This window comes from Desmodus rotundus, chromosome 1 (assembly GCF_022682495.2).
Source record: "Desmodus rotundus isolate HL8 chromosome 1, HLdesRot8A.1, whole genome shotgun sequence".
NCBI lineage: Eukaryota > Metazoa > Chordata > Mammalia > Chiroptera > Phyllostomidae > Desmodus > Desmodus rotundus.
Genome location: NC_071387.1, coordinates 172,081,359 through 172,100,154, shown reverse-complemented (window position 1 = coordinate 172,100,154; position 18,796 = coordinate 172,081,359). Strand labels below are relative to the sequence as shown.

General features: G+C 45.2%; 1 non-coding gene across 1 annotated transcript; it reads left to right on the top strand.

Moving 5' to 3' along the window:
- Positions 1-18,453: 18,453 nt before the first annotated feature.
- LOC112321242 (small nucleolar RNA SNORA8) lies at positions 18,454-18,591 on the top strand. The gene has a single exon (XR_002976517.2). It is a non-coding gene; the product is annotated as a small nucleolar RNA SNORA8 (small nucleolar RNA).
- The last annotated feature ends 205 nt before the right edge of the window (positions 18,592-18,796 follow it).

Here is an 18,796-nt window from a genome sequence, read left to right as displayed (position 1 = left end):
ACTTTTTTTTTACTTTTCACACAGGCGGGGCTCAATTCATAAATGCAAATTCAAGAAAGACTTGGTGGTGATTCAAGTATTCCTACTCTCACCAGCAGGTACTGGGGCTTCACAGATCCGTGGAAGAGCCTGTGTTTCATACTTCTTGGGGGCGTTGTTTTCCTCCCCTCCCTCCCACCCTCCTCTCCTTCCTTCCTCCCGTGGGCCGAGCACTGGGAGTCAATAGTGGGAAAAGACAGCCCAGCTCTCACTTTGGTGAGGCACGCATGTGTATTCTGAAGACTCCACTGTCCATGTGTCCCCAGGATTGACATGGGCCTTCAGCAGACTGAACAGTGCTTTACAGTTTATAAGGTATGTTTATAGCACATTGAATTCCGTCACCTATGTCATGAGGAAGGCTGAGGGGCAAAATCTTTGGAAGTCAGAAGGGTGAGGTGCTCGTGTAGCAGGAGAAGTTGTGGGCCTGGCCCTGTGTCAGGTCCCCTGGGACCTAGTTTAGTCCCTTTTCCTTGGAACCACGTTCAGCAGTCCTTTTCACCGTCATGCTTACAGCGGGCTAAACTTAGCTTCACTTTGATGAGGGGCTGCAAGTGCTGAGATTCCTCTACGGAATCTGAAAGCTGGAAAACTTAGTCACTGAAAACTGGGTTGGCTTTTGTTATGTGAAATGTATTCCACACATAATTAAGAAAAGAAAACCTGGGAGCCAGAAATTAAAAAGGGACAGGAAAAAGAGGTGCCATTGGGAAAGTCCCCACAGGGGTCAGAGGGGTGGCAGAGCGGAGGAGGGGGTGTCCACTCAGCTCTGCTCCCTGACGGAAAAATGTCCTATGTCCCCGCCAGTCATTGGAATTACGGGAGATGGTTCTGAGGGATAAAGGGAGATAAGTGAGCCAAAAGCTTGCAGAAAATTGAACAAAACCAGGAGAAGATGAGATGGGCTAAAAAAAGAAGCTGGGGGGGCCTGGGTGAGAGAAGCAGCCTGTGTCCCTCAGCCTCTCCCCATTGCAGAGGTGGAGAAAAGGGGCAGTGTTAGCCAGCAGTCTACACCAAGGGTCAGAGGGGAAGGGCCATTCTGAGACTTGGGCCAGGATGACAGTTTGAGTCCCCTTCCGAGATCCTCTCTCCATCCTGGCTGTGCAGTGGATGAGCTGCCCTCACCTGCTGATCCCTCCATGGTCAGCTTTTACCTCTGGCCTGCAGTAGGGTGCCTGGGGCACACCCAGGTGAGCTGGCAGGCATCTGGGACTGTGCTAAGCAATACCTGCTACATTTCTGTTTAATGTGTTAAGGTCTTCAAGCTCTTGAGATTTATTTTCACACAATATTAAAAATGCTATTACATACTCCCATTAGGTAAGGAGCTTGGAACTGGATTTGGGGACTTACTCTGTAGCATGAATCCACAGGTAAAACAGAGATGTGGGCAATTACCATCCAATTCAGACCAAGGTAATTAAAAAAAAAAATCCAAATCTCTGGGAAATTACATCACTCTGTACCTTAATTGAAAGGAAGAAAGGTTTGAATGTTGGCTCCTGAATCCGACATTCTGCCTTCTCATAGGCAGAAGTAGCCAGCTTCACCTTCTGACACCTGAAATTGGAGAGGATAAAAGAAGGAACTACTGCCCTGGCTGGTGCAGCTCAGTGGATTGAGCACCAGTTTGATTCCCAGTGTAGGGCACATGCCTAGGTTGCAGGCCAGGTCCCCAGTGGTGGTGGGGGTTTGGGGGGTAGGGGGGTTGGGGGGAATGTGAGAAGAAACCACACATTGATGTTTCTATACCTCTCTTTTGCCTTCCCTTCTCCTCTCTCTAAAAATAAATAAAACCTGAAAAAAAAAAAAGAACGAACTTCGTTGTACCTGCCTCCCTCTGTTCCTGTTTCCTCTTCCGCCTTCTCCAGCCTCATCCATACCCTCAGGCTAGAATAATAAGACTTTAGAATCTTGTGACCCAGCTGTTGGCTGCTGAGGGTGTCCTATTTTGAGGTCATGCTTCCAGTTGGCAGTCCTCTAGAATGACTTGAACCTCCATTTCCTCCTTAGAAAACCCACTGTTCCCCTCTATCTCCAAGAGCTGCAGCTAGCTAGCCCTATGTTTCTTCTCTAGCTCCAAGTTTCTGCTTCTGGTGAATTCTTTCTTGATCTCTTCTTAACTTTCTTCCTGTACACACTGTCTTTTCTGCATATCCCCACATGGACCCAGCACCCTTTCCTTCAATTCTCCAGGACAATCAGGCACACAATGAGACTTTATTGAGGATCATGGATAACAAAACTGGTTACATTGCCATATCATATAGCAGATGACTTCCACAAAATCAGAAAAAAAAAGGAACTTGCTCCTTTTCACTGGCTCTGCTCACCACTAAGTTTGCCTTGGTCTTCCATTTTCTTTCTCCTTCCTCACACCTTTGTTTTTCGTCTCTATACCCTTCTCTTGCAAATCACCTTTGGAAACTGACTCCCAGGAGGAAGAGAGACACTGAGCTGAGCCAGCCCCAGTTAATCTTCTGAAATTTACTGATCATGGGGAACATTTGTGAGAATAATGCCCAGGAGGAGGGATGAGAACCAGGGTGGAGGGGCCAGGAGAAATTCCCATCTTGAAAGGATCCTCAACCTATTTGTTGGTTTCTCATTCTCTACTCTCAGCCTAGCCTGAGTGGCTCTCATATCTAAATGTAAAACTGTGGTCAAGAAGAGAGTCTGTGATTTTCAGTGCTTCTTACTGGGATAGTTTCATAGAATATATTTCTTTTGCTGTTTGACTGCTAACATCTTCCTTTAGATGGGAAGGTCACAGGCCAACCAGCAGGCAATTAAATTTTTACAGTTGACTTTTGTTTTCATCTTATCTCATGACAGCTGTCATTTAAGATCAACATTTATTAAGCACCTAGTGATCGCTCTAGGCTAGGAATAATTCAGTATACAAACATGATTAAGACATGCTTCCTACCCTCAAAGCTGTGGTACATACAACACCTGTCCACAAGGTATCCAGTCATGTAATATGAAAAATAGAGACATTTATAGAAGAAGATATAAGAAACATTGTACATAGGACAATGACACCTCAGTCCCCTTCAAAATAGGCACCTTGGGACCTCACACCATTCTCCCATTCACCATCAGCTGCCCTGTTGTATTTTCCTGAATCTCATCGATACTCTGAAATCTCTTCCCTTTCAAAGGTGATTTTGGTTTTGGGAAAAACCGGAAGTTGCAGGGTGACAAATCTGGGCTGTAGAGGAGCTGAGTCACCGGGGTGATTTGATGCTTCACCAAAAAGCTCTGCATGAGACACGATGCATGAGCAGGTGTGTTGTTGTGATGAACCTGCCAATCACCAGTTGCCCATAGCTGCGGCCTTCTACATCATCCCAATAGTTTCATGGAGGAATGTGCAAGCTTAACGTAAAATTTGATGAAGATTTGTTGCTCTACTTACTGAGTCATTTTGAATGTGACAGCCACATAGTACACGTGCTCACTTAATAGCATCTACTGCCCCCACTGACCAGAGCAGTGAGGTCATCATTGTTCACACGTGCACGTTCCAGTCCACCCTCCTTGGCTATCGGGTTACATTGATGTTGTGCAAACCATTTGCTTTATAATAACAAATGGCTGGACCTTTTCCCGGCAGACCTTCATATATATAATGGAATACTACCTTGCCATAAAAAAGAACAAAATCTTAGTATTTGTGACAACATGGTGGACCTAGAAAGTATTATGCTCAATGAAATAAGTCAGTCAGAGAAAGACAGATACCATATGATTGCACTTATTTGTGGAATCTAATGAACAAACAAAATTGAAACAGACTCATAGACACAGAGTGCAGACTGGTGGTTATCACAGCTGAGGGGGGTTGGGGATCTAGGTGAAAAAAAAATGAAGGAATTAAGAAGGGCAAACTGGCAGTTAAAAAATAATCACGGGGATGTAAAGTACAGCATAGGGAATATAGTCAATAATATTGTAATAATTATGTGTATACCAGGTGGGTGCTAGAAGTATTGGGGGGAATACTTTGTAAAGTATATGATTTTCTAACCACTATGTTATACACCTGACACCAATACAAAATAATATTGAAAGTAACCTGTAGTTGAAAAATAGAAATAAAAAATGCAAAGAAAAAGACACGCTTGCTACTCTCAATGAACACATGATCTAGTAGAAAGTAAATTTAAGGTTGTGCTATAACGTTTCATGTGTTCCTGAAAACGTATTTTGCAACAGCTGTGAAGTAGGAAAGGCAGATGATGGTCTGACGTGAAGAACGACGAAACAGAAACTCAGAGCTACTCAGTTCGCACTTGTACAGCTAATAAGTGATAGACCAGAAGTGGAACCTGGCGTTGATTCCCTTTCTCACTTCCTACACCCACACTGGGCCCATCACTCCCACTCTAAGTGCATTCCCAGAAAGAGAATGTATTCTGAAATTTACTGGATCCATTGTAGAAATGGAAGAAACTCACCAGCCCTTGGGAGAAAGAATTAGTTGTGGTAGGCAGTAACTTTCCTCTTTATCTTTTCTTTAAAATACAGTGTTCAGATCCACGTCAGCCTCATAAATCTCATCAGGATGATTTTCAGGGAAATTGTTCTCCAAAGGATGTTGAACTTTTTTTTTCCAGGTTAGCTAGGCATGACTTCCTGTTTTCTGAAGCTTGTTATCTTATTTTTGTGTAGATTGTAAAGCAATCTACACTGTAGATTGTTAAATTAATTAGTGATACCTTAGAACAGCGGTCCCCAGCCTTTTTTGCACCAGGGACCAGTTTCATGGAAGTCAATTTTTCCATGGATGGGGGTGGGGGTGGAAGACAGGAGGTGGGGCTTAGGCAGTAATGTGAGTGGCATCCAGGGATGGGGAGGTGGGAGTTTGGGGATCCGTGCCGTAGAGCTCAATAAATGTTTCCCGTATGCACATTATTAGGCAAATGATATGACAAGTCTACTGTGATACAGTTCACTATTTTTAAAGTTTATATTGGCTTCAACCTGTAGGGGAAAACTCAGTGAGGAAGATATAAAACACGAATATACAAAGTCTGCGAGGTGGTGTAATCTGAGAGAATGGAGGCAGAGCAGACGCTGCATTACTTTTTAACACCTCCCGAACCAGGTTTTTACAGTGCAGCTTCATTCTGTTTATTCAAGGCTTTACATGTTCCATAATGGCCATCAGCCATAGTAAAGGGTATGTGTACTTCTGAGCCCTGAGCCACAAAGCAGAGAAATGGAGAGAAGGCAGTGGCATTATTGAGCTGAGTATCAAACAGCTCCCAAAGTCTGCCCTACTTCTGTACTTGCCTCCTTATTCTTGGGTCAGAGTGATTTCAGGCTCTCGATTATTTGAACAGAACCCCAAACAGAATAAATGGGAGACCACTTATGTATACTCAGTTAGCAGAAGTAACTCAGAGGGGCACAGTGCTGAGTTTTCTGTCTTCGATAGTGCCAATGTTCTATAGTGCTGTATGAAGCTTGTCAAAATACGTGGAGGTCTTTCCTCTGCTCTGATCACAAATAAAGGCATGAAAGTTTTGTGGGTATTAGATTGTGGCCAAAAGCCATGGTGGGTGATACAAGTTAACCAGTACCTGGCATAGAGCCTGGCATGAATGTTCAATAAATATTTGTTGATTGATAATGTAGTTTCCATTATTATCTCTCTTTTGAAACCATTACCAAGGCATTAAATACTTGTTCTCTGAAAGCTCACCAGGTTTCATTGTGTCTTGTCATATTACTCGGTATTGTTTGATAAATAATAGCATTGTTGTTTGAGAATAATAATAATAGTTACCATTTATTATTTTCTAGATGCTAGGATCTATGCCAGGTGTATTATATACATTATTTCATTTCATCTTGTTAGAATTTTATATGGTATTATTATCCCCATTTTACAAATGAGAAAATTGGAGCTCATGTTGAAAATATTCTTAACTTTAATATATTCAAATTTATAAATCTTTTACTTATAGTCAGTGCTGTATATCTCTGCTTTAAGAAATCTTTCTCTACTCCTAAGGTCTAAAATACAGCGTCCAGCAGAAGTAAGGCTCGGTTGATTGTAGTTAGGGTATGTGAATATCTCACACGAGATGGACAGCAGTTTGGACATTTCACCTCAAATGTCATGTGCTGAGCTTGAGTGTGACATTGCTATGTTATGGAATTACACGCTTATGATTTTGTAATAAAACAAGGGTGTTATTTGTGCTGGACCCTGTATTTTCACCTAAATTTTCTTTTAAAAATTTTAATATTTTGTTTTTGACATGTAAGACTTTAATTTATCTGGGGTGATTTTTTACATATGGGATCATTTAGGGATTCCTTTTAATCTTATTCCATGTGAAAGTTATTCTGTTTTCTAGCTCCATATGGTTGAGTGTCTCCTTTCCCCACTGGTACATCTCGCTAACGCTGACACGCATCAGTGATCCCTCCACGCATTCACATAACGAGGTACAGGCAGCAGTTTAAATACATCACCTGTATGCAACACTATGAATGAATCATTGCAATACGCTGGACTAATGACGAGAATGTGTCCTGAACCAAGGAAACTGAATTCTGTCTATTTGAGATCCTGGGGGGAAGCAGATGAACAAACCCAAGGCTGAAAGAAGTTAAATGATTTGCCCAAGCTCACTTGGCTGGTAAAGTGGTAGAACTGGAACTCAAATCCAGTTCATCCAACTCCAAGTGCCAAGCCGTTCCATTAGGCAGCATGGTACTGTTAATTCACAACCTTTCCAGAAACATCATTCTTCATTAAGGCACCAGCACTTAAGATTCATTTGTGATTCCTACTGGTAAACAGAATAGCATACAGAATTAGGAGGCTGTAGATCTCACTCCCTTCCTGGATCCCCTACCTCAGTCTCTTCTAGCTTCCTTTCCATTAATGAAAATCCTTGATCTCTTGAATTTGTTTGGATATGCTTGCATCTTTGCATCTTGACAGAAGCAGCACAACACTTCCTTCGATCACTTCCTTCCACATCCCCTCTTAGACTCAGTATATCCTGTCACAGTTCTCGCTTGTTTGTGCGCAGAAAGCTCTGTAGGAGCAGGGTCAGCTGTTTTATTCACTGTTGTATGTAGTACCTAGCACAGTGACTAACACACAGTAGGCCCTCAGTATAGATTGGTCAAATGAATGAAGCAAGGTGATATACTTACATACTCCTAATTCACTATTTCTAGTTTCTGCCTCCCCCAGGCTCCTGAAAGAGTTCTGTTTAGGGATGAGGAAATTTAATTGCTCTTGTAGGGCAGCGGATGATTTAATAAGCCAGCTTTGTTGTCAGGCACATTGTGACCACGTGTTTCAGTTCTAGTAACTGGGTTCTTGCTTCATTCTTGGTTAACAAACTTCTGCCTCTTTTCTCAGTTCCAGTAAACAGGTCCCTGCTCAGTTCTCCAGCAGTCTCCAGGGCCACAAGCCCTGCAACGAGCTTTGGTCCTATTGACTGAGTCATTGCCACCCTCACCACATGCCCCTGATGCAGTTCTGCCTGCAACCTTGAACCCATGGACTTCTTCATGCAGCCCAAACTCAGACTCCCTGAAACATGATGCCATTCTTTTTTTTAAAAGATTTTATTTATTTTTAGAGAGGGGAAGGGAGAGAGAAAGAGAGGGAAAGAAACATCAGTGTGTAGTTGCCTCTGGAGCACCCCCTACTGAGGACCTGGCCTGAAACCCAGGCATGTGCCCCGTCTGGGAATCGAACCAGTGACCCTTTGGTTTGCAGGCCAGCACTCAATCTACTGAGCCACACCAGCCAGGCCATGATGTCATTCTTATTTTTTCCTTCTATTGGGGATCCCTAGAGAGCCACCCTATCCCACACATCTCTGGCGTCTGGGTTCCCTCTCTCTTCTCCATGCAAGTGTTCATTCTGACGTGCTGCCCCAGAGGGACCCAGCCATGTCCAGGATGTCTGTAGAATCACCTTAGACAAAACTACTGAGCTTTGGATACTTGTGTTCCATGAGGTGTAGGGGGATGGCACAGGAAGCCAGGAGACTAGCAGAGAGGAGAACCCCAGTAAACTGGCAGCAGCCACAGTGTTGTTCTAGGTCCCATACCTGCGAATGGGTGACCCAAGCTTAGGAGGGTGTGTATATGTGTTAGCGGGGAAGTATATGTTATTTGTCTTCTATCCCCAATACTTGCCCTACAGCCTGACATAAACAGGTAGCCAGTCAGTAGGTGTTATGAAATGGCATGAACACATTCCAGCCCGAACTGGGTCTGTAATACCCTGTGTGGCATTGAACTAATCAATATATGTCTGAGTCTCAATTTTCCCACCTGTTAAGCGTGAATCATAGTGACTCTTATGTTGTTTCAAGGATGAAATAATTTAACACATTTGGGGATGTGGCATTAATAGTCTCCAGTATTTTTTCAGCATGTCCTCCTGCTAGTAAGAAGTTTTAAATATGCATCCAGTTACATACACACACACATATGTGATGTCTGTCTGGAAAAAGTCCAACCATTGTTAATATAATGAGAATGGTTTTTGTGGTATCAATGTAACCTGGCAGCCAAGGAGAGTGGACTGGAATGTGCATCTGTGAACAATGACGACTTCACTGTACTAGTCAGTGGGGGCGGTAGATGCCATTGAGTGAGCATGTGTCCTGTGTGGCCATCACACTCACAATGACTGAGCTAGTAGAGCAATGAATTGACATCAAATTTTGCAATAAGTTTGAATATTCCTCTGTGGGAAGAATGATTTAGAAGGCCACAGCTATGGGCAACCAGGGATTGGCAGCTTCATCATTACAACGTGTCTTCTCATGTATCACGTCTTTTTTTTAAAATATATTTATTGATTATGCTATTACAGTTGTCCCATTTCCCCCCCTCACTCCACTCCATCCTGCCCACCCCCTCCCTCCCACATTCTCCCCCCTATAGTTCATGTCCATGGGTCATACTTATAAGTTCTTTGGCTTCTACATTTCCTACACTATTCTTACCCTCCCCCTGTCTATTTTCCACCTATTATCTATGTATCACGTCTTATACAGAGATTTTGTATAAGAGATTTCAAACTGTCGATGAGATTCAGGAAAATATGATGGGGCAGTGGATGGTGACTGGGAGAACTGTGTGAGGTCCCAAGGTGCCTACCTTGAAGGGGACTGAGGCTTTGTATATTGTCCTATGTACATTGTTTCTTGTATCTTTTATTTTCGTCCATAAATGTCTCCATTTTTCATTATTGCATGGCTGGGTACCTTTTGGGCAGACCTTGTATAAATCTCACATGTTCTCTATATATTTACACAGTATGTATTTTTAATGGATGAGGCAAAAATAGATATCTTGTAATCCCATAAATAATCTTATGTACCTTTTGGGTGTGTTGATTTTACTTTGGAGATCGTGACTTTAAAGTATGATAAACACTTCAGGGGGAAAAGCTAAAAGGATTGGGGGAAGGAACAAGGAGCTTCCGTGCCCTGTGAAGGGAGGCTCAGCACCTTGCCAGCACCTTGGAGTGTTCACCAGCCTGGAAACGCTCCAGACCACATTGTTTAGGGGTTTTTATGGAGGCTTTATTACATAGGCATAAATCATGAAGTCATTCCCCGTTGGTAATTGGACGCAATCTCTAGTCCCTTTCCCCTCCCCAGAGGTGATGGGGGCAGGGACTGAAAGTTCCAAACCTCTGATCACATGGTTTGTTTTTCTGGCCACCATTTCCCATCCGGAAACCATCTAGGGGCTCATCAAGATTCTCCTCATTAGCGTAAACTCAGCTAAAGTTGACAGGGGCTTGTTATGAATAACGAAAGATGTGCCTCCTCAGGAAATTCTGAAGGTTTTAGAAGCTCTGTGTCAGGAACCAGGGACAAAGACCAAATACATATTTCTTATTATATCAGAGATGTCCATGAACTGCTGTTCATTTGAGAAGTTTAGTGGCTAAGAGGTAATGCCCCTTCCCACTGATATCTACCTGACCAATGAAGTGCCTCATCTCAGTGGTAAAAATACACACCTCTCCCCCCATCTCGTAGGATTTGGTAAAGTTACTCTCACACTAAATTTTAAAATGCTGATCATAAACATTTGTATTTTTTTTCTGCATTGTCTTTCAAGCAGAAAAGGTTGCTCACCACCGGTTTAATGTCACTAGTTACCACTTGTGTTTCTTGGGGATGTAAATTCTTGGGCTTGTTAGAGCAAAATGCTCCCTAGTGTGCTATGAACAGATGTTGTGGAGGCATTACCCACATCAACATAGCAAATTTCACTCTTCTTGCTCGTCAAGGCAGTTACATTACCGATAAGCTGTGGTCTGCTCATTCCTTCATTAAACAAATACCTACTGAGTGCCAGGCACTGGGCTTGTCCCCGGAAATGAAAGATATAACATGAGGATGTGGTCTTTGCCTTCATGGCGTATACACGCTAACTGAGGTGAAAGGCAACAACAGAGGAAACAATTACAGATAGGGTGAATTTATGTAGAAAATGCTCCCAATGCTGAGATAGTAAACTGGGGGTCCGGGGGAGGCATGGAACCTCCTGAGAGGCAAGGAAGTTCCTCAAAAGAAGGGCCATGTGAGCCCTAGCTGAAGGTTGAGAAGCCTTAGGAAGAGAGGCTATGCAGACCCATGGGCCAGAGGGATGGAAAGCACAAGGTGGGAACGAGTTTGGGGAGCTTGAGGGCAGAAATAAGGCTGGTGTGGTTGGAGAGTGTTGAGTTCAGTGGGGAGGAGCACAATGCACAGTTGGAGAGCAAGCTAAGGGCCCTATGAGCAGGAAGGTTAGAGACCAGTGTGACACAGGAAAGTAGATACCATATCATGGCTTAGCTTCTTAAGGTACTGGAAGGAATTGGGATTTTATTTTAAGTGCAGTAACAGGGCATTGAAGGGCAAGGGAGGCCATATGTAGGAAATATGCTGTGGATAATGAACTTGCAGGCATGGAATTGGGGGACACTATACCTGTCAGTAGGAATAGTGGGGATAGGTCAAACTGCGAGTATACTGCAGAAATGTAACTTATCTTTTTTTTTTTTTTTAAATAACAATTTAGCTTTTGAATCCCCATTCTTCTGGGTGGCAGAAACTTCATCTAGAGCTTTAAATGTCTAGTTTCCAGGCAACTCAAGATTAACACAGTTGGTTCAGTGCTCCTTTATCATTTGGGTATTTTCTCCCTCTTCTTTCTCCTTCTCTTTCCCCTGGGGTGCTTGAAGCTCTGGAGTTTGTTCACACACCCCTCATGGCCCAGAGGAACCAGATTCTGGTCCTCATCAGCCTCTGGACCCAGTGGCTTCCCTGAAATGAACAGTCTCTCTTGGACTTTCTTGGACTACTTAAAAATCCAGTTGAATTCTGCCTCCTCCTTTTACTGAGGTGGGAGCAAATACATGCCACATGGAGCCATGAGTGGGTGCTGCTGACTCTTTGGGCACAGGGTTAGGGGGAGGAAGAGAGGTGTGGGATAGATGCAACAAGAAACAACGCTGGCTGCCCTGACAGTGTGGCTCAGTCGGTTGGGCGTCAGGGCGCGTGCCTGGGTTATGGGTTCGGTCCCTCGTTGGGGCACCTATGAGAGGGAAGCAATCCATGTTTCTCTCCCTTTCTTCGCCCTCCCTTCTCCTCTCTCTAAAAATCAATAAATAAAATTAAAAAAGAAACAACACAGGCTGATAGTTCCAATTTCTCTCACTCTGCATTTTTTCCTAGTAAAACTTTGAATAACTTCTTATGCCCCCCTCCCAGTCACCACCCTGTCCCTCCCACCTCAGTGTCTGCAGCAGGGAGCTGGGGCAGAGAGCTAGCAGAGACTTTCTTCTTGCGGATACGTTCTTTCCATGAACATGTTCCTCAGAGGCTTTCATTATATCAGGGGAGGTGAGGAGATTATACCAGGAATGCCAAGAGAAAGGAGCTGCCAGGCTCTGCTTTGTAATATCAAAATAAGATCTTGACTATTAAATACAATGACAGTGTCGAGAGAAAAAGATGGTTTGAACGCTTACAGCAAAGGTCCTGGACTAAACAGTGGATTGAGGCAATGGGTCAAGAAGAGCTTCCTGCTCTCCCAGTGGTGAGGTGTTTCCCAGGCTGCAGGAGCAGAGGTGGGGAGTGGCCCAGTGTCCAGCCCCGCACACAATGTGGTGTCACCGGCTTCCAGAAGAGAGTGCGGATGAGAGTAAAGAATGAGGCCTTGCTTCTTGGGAGAAACAGGATTCTCCTCGTGCGCCCCTCATACCTTGGTGCTGCAGGGTGTGGGGGAAAGAACAGAATTCGGATGAAAGGCAAGAGGTGTCCTCGGGTCAGAGGTAGCCTTCAGTTAAAACAAGGAAGCAGAGTATTTGGTGAAAAGGGTGAGGACTGGGGATTTTGTTTTTCATGGAGTGTTTGCTCTGGGAAATCTTGGAAGTCAGTCTTGTGAGAGGAGATGGGGTCGGAGCAATGAAGCATGAAGTTGTCAGAGAAGATAATCAGAGGATCTTGCATCCTGGACAGGCACAAGGCTACAGGACTGAGAGGCTTAGTGGGTTCCCGTGGCCATGAGGTGTCTACGTTCAGTAGCCTGGGAAGGACTCGGGTCTCCAGTAGGAGCCTTGACCAGAGAACCAGGGATTCCCTTCAGCCACCTCTTGTGACTGAAAGAGCATTTATGACATTGTGGCCTCTTCAATGAAAATGACTGTCACAGGCACTGTCCAGCTTGGGGTCCCTCAGAGCACCTTATGCTTTACCTGGCCCCTAGTAGGCACTTAGGGACTATGTAATGAATGAATAAAAACGTGCTTTCCCATTTACAGTTCACTAAGACTGTATCTGGTGGCTTGAACAATAGAAATTTGTCTCATGGTTCTGGAGGTTGGAAGTGTGAGATCAAGGTGTCCACAGGGTTGGTTCCTTCTGAGAGCTGTGAGGGGCCATCTGATCTGTGCCTTTCTCTCAGCTTCTGGTGGTTTGCCGGCAGGCTTTGGTGTCTGCTGGCCTGTAGGCGCCTCACCCTGATCTCTGCCTTCATGTTCAATGGCATTCTTCCTGCGTCTCTGTCTTCACAAGGCCGCCTCCTTCCTCTTCCTCCCCTTCTCCTCCTCCTCCTCCTCTTCCTCCTCCTCCTTCTTGTCCTTCTTCTTCCGGCAAAATTAGTCACTCTCATTTAAAAGAAACATTAAAAATATGTGTGCCAAATTGAATTTTATGATTAAATACACATAAAAGGAACTCGCATACTTTACACTGAAACCCACATGCAAAGTTAGTTGATTACATGGCCATAAAAGAACTGGCAAAACAGAGAACTTGCCGCTGCAGAATTTAAATGTTTGCAACCCGAAATCAAAACCATGAATTAGGTTTCTTTAAGGGGAATTAAAAAAAATCAAATATAGATTTTAAGTAGTACTAACAGCATTGGGCCCATAACCTATTTTAGTTACCAAATGTTAAAAAAGTTGCATGCTTTTCATTCTCAAAACGTTCGTGTGCAGCTCGCTGCTCTTACAAATGTTGGGGAGAGAAAAATGTGGCAAGATGGGGAAGTGGAAACAGGGCTAAGGCACCCTGCTCTCTCTGTTAAGATGTTAAACGGTTCCTGTCTTATCCTCTGAATTAAGTGACACTTTTTTCTGTGACTAATTTTTAGTCTATGCCTTTTCTCTGTTCCCCGCACACAACAGGGAAACTCCATTTTCACTGGGAGTTTCACCAGGGCACCCCAGCACCCCACTCACTGGGTGGGCCTGGCACTTGCCTCAGCTCCAACAGCACCTCCAGAGACAAGGGAGGCCAGCACAGGCGCATACACGACCAACCATAGCGTTACAACAGGCAGCAAGAGGACCACGACGCGGGACCCATGAGGGAAGTGCCCACCTGTGTTCTCTAACACAGCTGTGTCTCTTTTCTTTGTGTTCAGATGGGAGAAAATTCCTTTCTCCTTTTCTAAGGCAAGCTGCTGGTTGGTATTATTATTCTATTTTATTCTGGTTATAATGTAGGAGCTGACATTTACACATCTGTTCATTTCTCCATTCTCGACTCAACAAAAATGATGGAATCTTTTCCAAGCACAAATTCCGATTTGTTCCTCCTTTTCTCCACCCAGGCCCTAAGTTTGCAAGGAGCCCCGACCGTAGGTGCAAGGAAGCAGTGAACCACTAAAGCTGGTGTCACGGCTGAATGCAGGTGACAGGCCGGCGGCAGTCGGGGTTGGGCTGTTCGGAGCAACTCGAGTGTCTATGGCGCCTCGATGATTATTCTTCCCTTAATACTGGAAATGCGAAGCCTTGCTTAGGAAAACCACCTCCTGTGGCTTCAAGACCAAGGTCCCCGGGCAGTCCCTTTAGCACAAGGCCATCTTCTTATGAAGACACTAGTCATTTGGATGAAGGGCCTACCCTACTCCAGTGTGACCTTATTTTAACTAATTATATCTGCCCTGATCTTATTTCCAAGTAAGGTACTTTCTGAGGTACTGGAGTTAGAACTTCAGCCTATGAGCATTTTGGGGACAGAGTTCAAACCCTAGCACTGGCCTTTTTGAAATCTAACCCATCAGAGTGTCCCATAAATATTGTCTCTGAAGCAGGACTTAAAGCCACCCACTGTCCCCAACTCCTCTTCTAGCCCCCAGTCCAGGCTGCTGTCAGCACTGGTTGGAACTACTGCTATAGCCCATGGAACTGGGTGCACACGCTCATGTGCAGCAATGTATATTTTTAAATGTTCCTTAGCTTTACTGGATTTCTACCTCCTGTCACCATGGTGACCGATGCAGGAACTCAATCTTGTCACACCCAGGTCAGCTCAGTGAAATTCAGTGATTTCTCAGTTAACTCGGGATTAATCTCAGTCATATTCAAGGATTTCTCCTTCCTTCCCTCCCTCCTTCTCCTTGGCAAGGCAAGGCTGTCCCTGTGGGGGCCACGGCATGGTGCGGCGGCACTGAGGAGGCATCTGGATGCTTGGTCACTCTGGGCTGACATCTGTATTCTGCAGTGATGTCTGCTCTTGATGGTGGGATTCTAGTGAAGACCCTCCCCTCCCCAACCCCTGAACTGGTGTTTGCCCAGGCAACCTGGGCCCACATCTCGGAGCCATGCTGCTGCCTATTTTGCATCTTATCCTCACGTCTGCATACTCAGCAAGCTCGTTCCCTGGAACCTGGGAGAATTTGGCTACTCTTCCTGGAGCTGCTGGGATCTGCAGTCTTGTGCCCTGGAGGGCTGCCCCCTGGCCCAGAGGCCTGGACACTTTGAAGAGCAATCGGTCCTCTGCGGGTTGATCTGTATGGATGGCCGGTGTCCCAGAGCCCCAGGTGGAAAGTCAGCACCAGTCTCTTTTATTCCTGGATTTCCTGACACATATTGGAGAGTTCAGTTGTTTTCACAGGACTCACTGTTGGCTGACTATCATTTCTTTGTCTGTAAGATCTTGAACATTAAGCCTCCTGTTCACCTTTGTATCTTTTGTACTTAGCACAGTGGCTGATGTAATCTAGGCGCTCAGTAAAGTATATGTTGAATGAATGAGATTCTCCAGCTATCTTCTGGACAGAGTATGTGACATCTGTGCGATGACACGTCTTAGGCGTTCCAGTGCGGTGGGTAAATCAGTGCGGTGGAGGCGGAGCCAACCTTCACTCAGATCCCAGCCCTGCTAGCTGGGCTGCCCTGGGCCAGTGGCTTTGCTCTATAAGCCTTACCTTCCCCAGACAGGGAGGGGAAACCACTTCCTAGGCTGAGATCTGGTGTAAATTAGATAATGGCCATAAAGAACGTAGCGTGCCTCCTGCTGCTTAAGCACGTGGCCTGTAAATGACTGCTTTCATTATTACTGTGCTTTCTTTAGCTTCTGTACACCCCTCCAAACTTGCAGATAGAATGATTTCTGTGAGCTCTGAAGGAGGGACTGGTGCTGCTGGGCCTCAGATCCACACTCGGTTGACCATGGAGTTGGGTTTATGAAACCAGGCTCTGGAAAGTGGGGTGTGAGAGCAGCTGGAGCCGATGCCTCCACCCCGGGTTCCCTGAGAGCAATGGTCATCCTAGTCAGGGGCTCCCATGTCAGCTGGAAGGATGGACGATCCTAGCCACTGTTCGTGCATTCAGGTAGACGGTGAAAAAAGTTACCATGGTTGAAACACAAAAAACACTTTTTTTCCTTAGGAGGTACTAGACAATGGATCTGAATTTCATTTTAACTTCCAGAAAGAGCAAAGACAGATCAGGAGGTTTTAGACCGTGGGGGAGGAAAGATGTATTTTCCTGGTGGGTGTTTCTTTTGGGGTTTAGGGTATATGCTGCTCTGCGAACATTGGTCACATGCTCTAATTACTGTAATGAAATGGCAGGATCTTGCTACCTTCTCTTCTCTCTGTTTTGCTCCACGCCAGTGTGGGTGGGGAAGGGGTGACATCATTGTCTTCTGTCTCTAGGTCAAGTGGGTACCAACCTGAAGGCCTGCTCCTATTTTCCACAATTTGGTCTCACTTTGTTGGGGAAATTTTCCAACGTGCCATTCTGTTCTGAGCACAGCACTTTCATTTTTATGGAGGAAACTGAGAGAAGTCTAGCAAGTCTGAAATTGTAGGTGAGTTGGCAAGGAATAGTGACCTCTTTGTTTCTAAAATGCACCAGGGGAAAAATAAAATCATACACGAGTAGGACCCACACACCAAAAATCAATGTTACTTTCAGAGTGGAATTTCATGGAATGAGCAGTAATACAGAGGGCTGAGCTCCAGGGCGACGCCAGAGCAACTGGTTACCTTGGTTTGCTGTGTATAAAATGGGGCAACAACAACAATGCCAATGGAATCAAAGTTAATGAAGCTCCCAACAGTAGTAATTGATAGCATTGTTTTGAGCATGCTGAGCCGGGCGCTGTTCTTCACAGCCACCCTTGGAGGTAGGTTTATTATTTCGATTTTACGGGTAGAGAAAACTGAGGCAGAGGGAAGCTCAGAAAGTTGCCCAAGATTGTGCAGCCCGGCGGCGCAGGGCGAGGACTGGGACGGAGGTGGTCTGACCCGCGTCGGCTGGGCCCCACCCAGGCTGTCATCTGTCCGGCATCCCAAAGTCCCGCACAGCCCTGGTGAGGTGGACTGGTCCCCCTCTGCTAGAAGGGAAATGACGTGTTTCTGGAAAAGTGCGTTTTCTTGATAAGGGAAGATTTACTTGTAAAGGTCCAAATCTAATGTGAGTCACTTGATGAAGTCTTTCCATAAACATCCCTCTTCTCCAGAGAGTACAAAAATGGACCTGTTTATGCCCTAGCGCATTTAACCTAACATGTGTATTGTGAGCCAAAACTGTCCCAGTGCTTTGCCTGTATGATTGCCCCTCGAGTCTCCTACCAAGCAGATAGACGGGCGGTGATATTGACCCCCCTTTTTTGATAATAAAAGTGGGGCAGAGAGAGGTGAAGTGATTGGCCCCGGGTCCCAGAGCCGGGACTCAGTTTGCATTTGAACTCAGGCTCTGGTTTCAGGGCCTGCACTCTGACTGGCCGAGAGTCCCTAATGAGGCCCCGGGGAATGCTCAGTGTCATGATGGCCATGGGCATCTTTATTAATGCCATTGACCCCTGAGTGTTTGCCAAGCTCTGCGCTGGGAACTGTGTGAGTCTCAGCTCCCTCAGTCCCTTCCACCAGCCTAGGAGGCAGGTGCTGCTGTAATTCCACTTTATTGCTTACAGAATAAAGACTTAGAGAGCTTGAGTGACTTCCCAGCATCACTTAGCTAATAAGTGGTGGCAAGAGTTGAGGTTCAAATTCATGTCTGTAGCACCAGAACTCATGCTACAACCCTACCTTTCAATGCTGGCCTCAGTGAAAAGATCTTCAAAGGTTGCTGGTGATTAGTATGAGGTTGCCATCCTGGGGGACTGGGCACAAGCTGCTCTGCTGTCATTGTCCCATTCCACTGCTTCTGCCTACCCCAGGGGCACAGTCTAGGGTTCTCTCTCAGCAGTTCCCCGGATGGATGAGTAGAGGCTGAGAGTGTTGAATTCACTTCAATACCAGGCTGAGCCTGTCATCTGGGACATGGTACCATAGCAGGGAGCAGAGTGATTGATTTGGGGGTTTGATACAGGCACAAAGGACCAGTCCAAAGGGAGTCAGCTGGTTAAAGTCCAAATTCAAGGCAGGTAAGGACAAAGAGGCACCCAATAGTCATCTGAGGCAGGCGTAGGGCCGACGTTGTTTACTATTCCACCTCACAGACATTCCGTCTTGCTTCCTTCATGCTGGCAATGCCCTCCTTCCAAGCAAGGCCTGAAAGTGCCAGTGGCTCACTTTTCCAGACTCCTTTGCAGCTATAAGTAGTTCTAGAACACAGTCACAGCTAGAGAGATGTTGGGGGAAGTATGTTTTCTTTTTGATACAAAGAGGAAGAATTGCACGGATGATGTCTGCATTCATCAGTTTGTTCCTGCTGGGTGTGCAAAGGACAGTGTGATACAAGTTCAGTATCTGGCATCACTGGTTTTTGTGGCTTTGTACATGTTAAGCCTGGTTTTTTTAATTGATGCAGTGTTCATACAGTTTCTTACTGTTCAGTTAGACGTAATTTTTGATAGGGACTATGCTTCTCTTTTTGTAGGGTATCTGTAATTGAGAAACCAGGCAGATTCATCTACTCTGACCCTAACTATGACCGATTGACATGACATCTGGATTGAGCAAAAATTATTTTTAAAAAGGATTAAGATTCAAACTCAGGAGGAATTAAGGCAGCAGA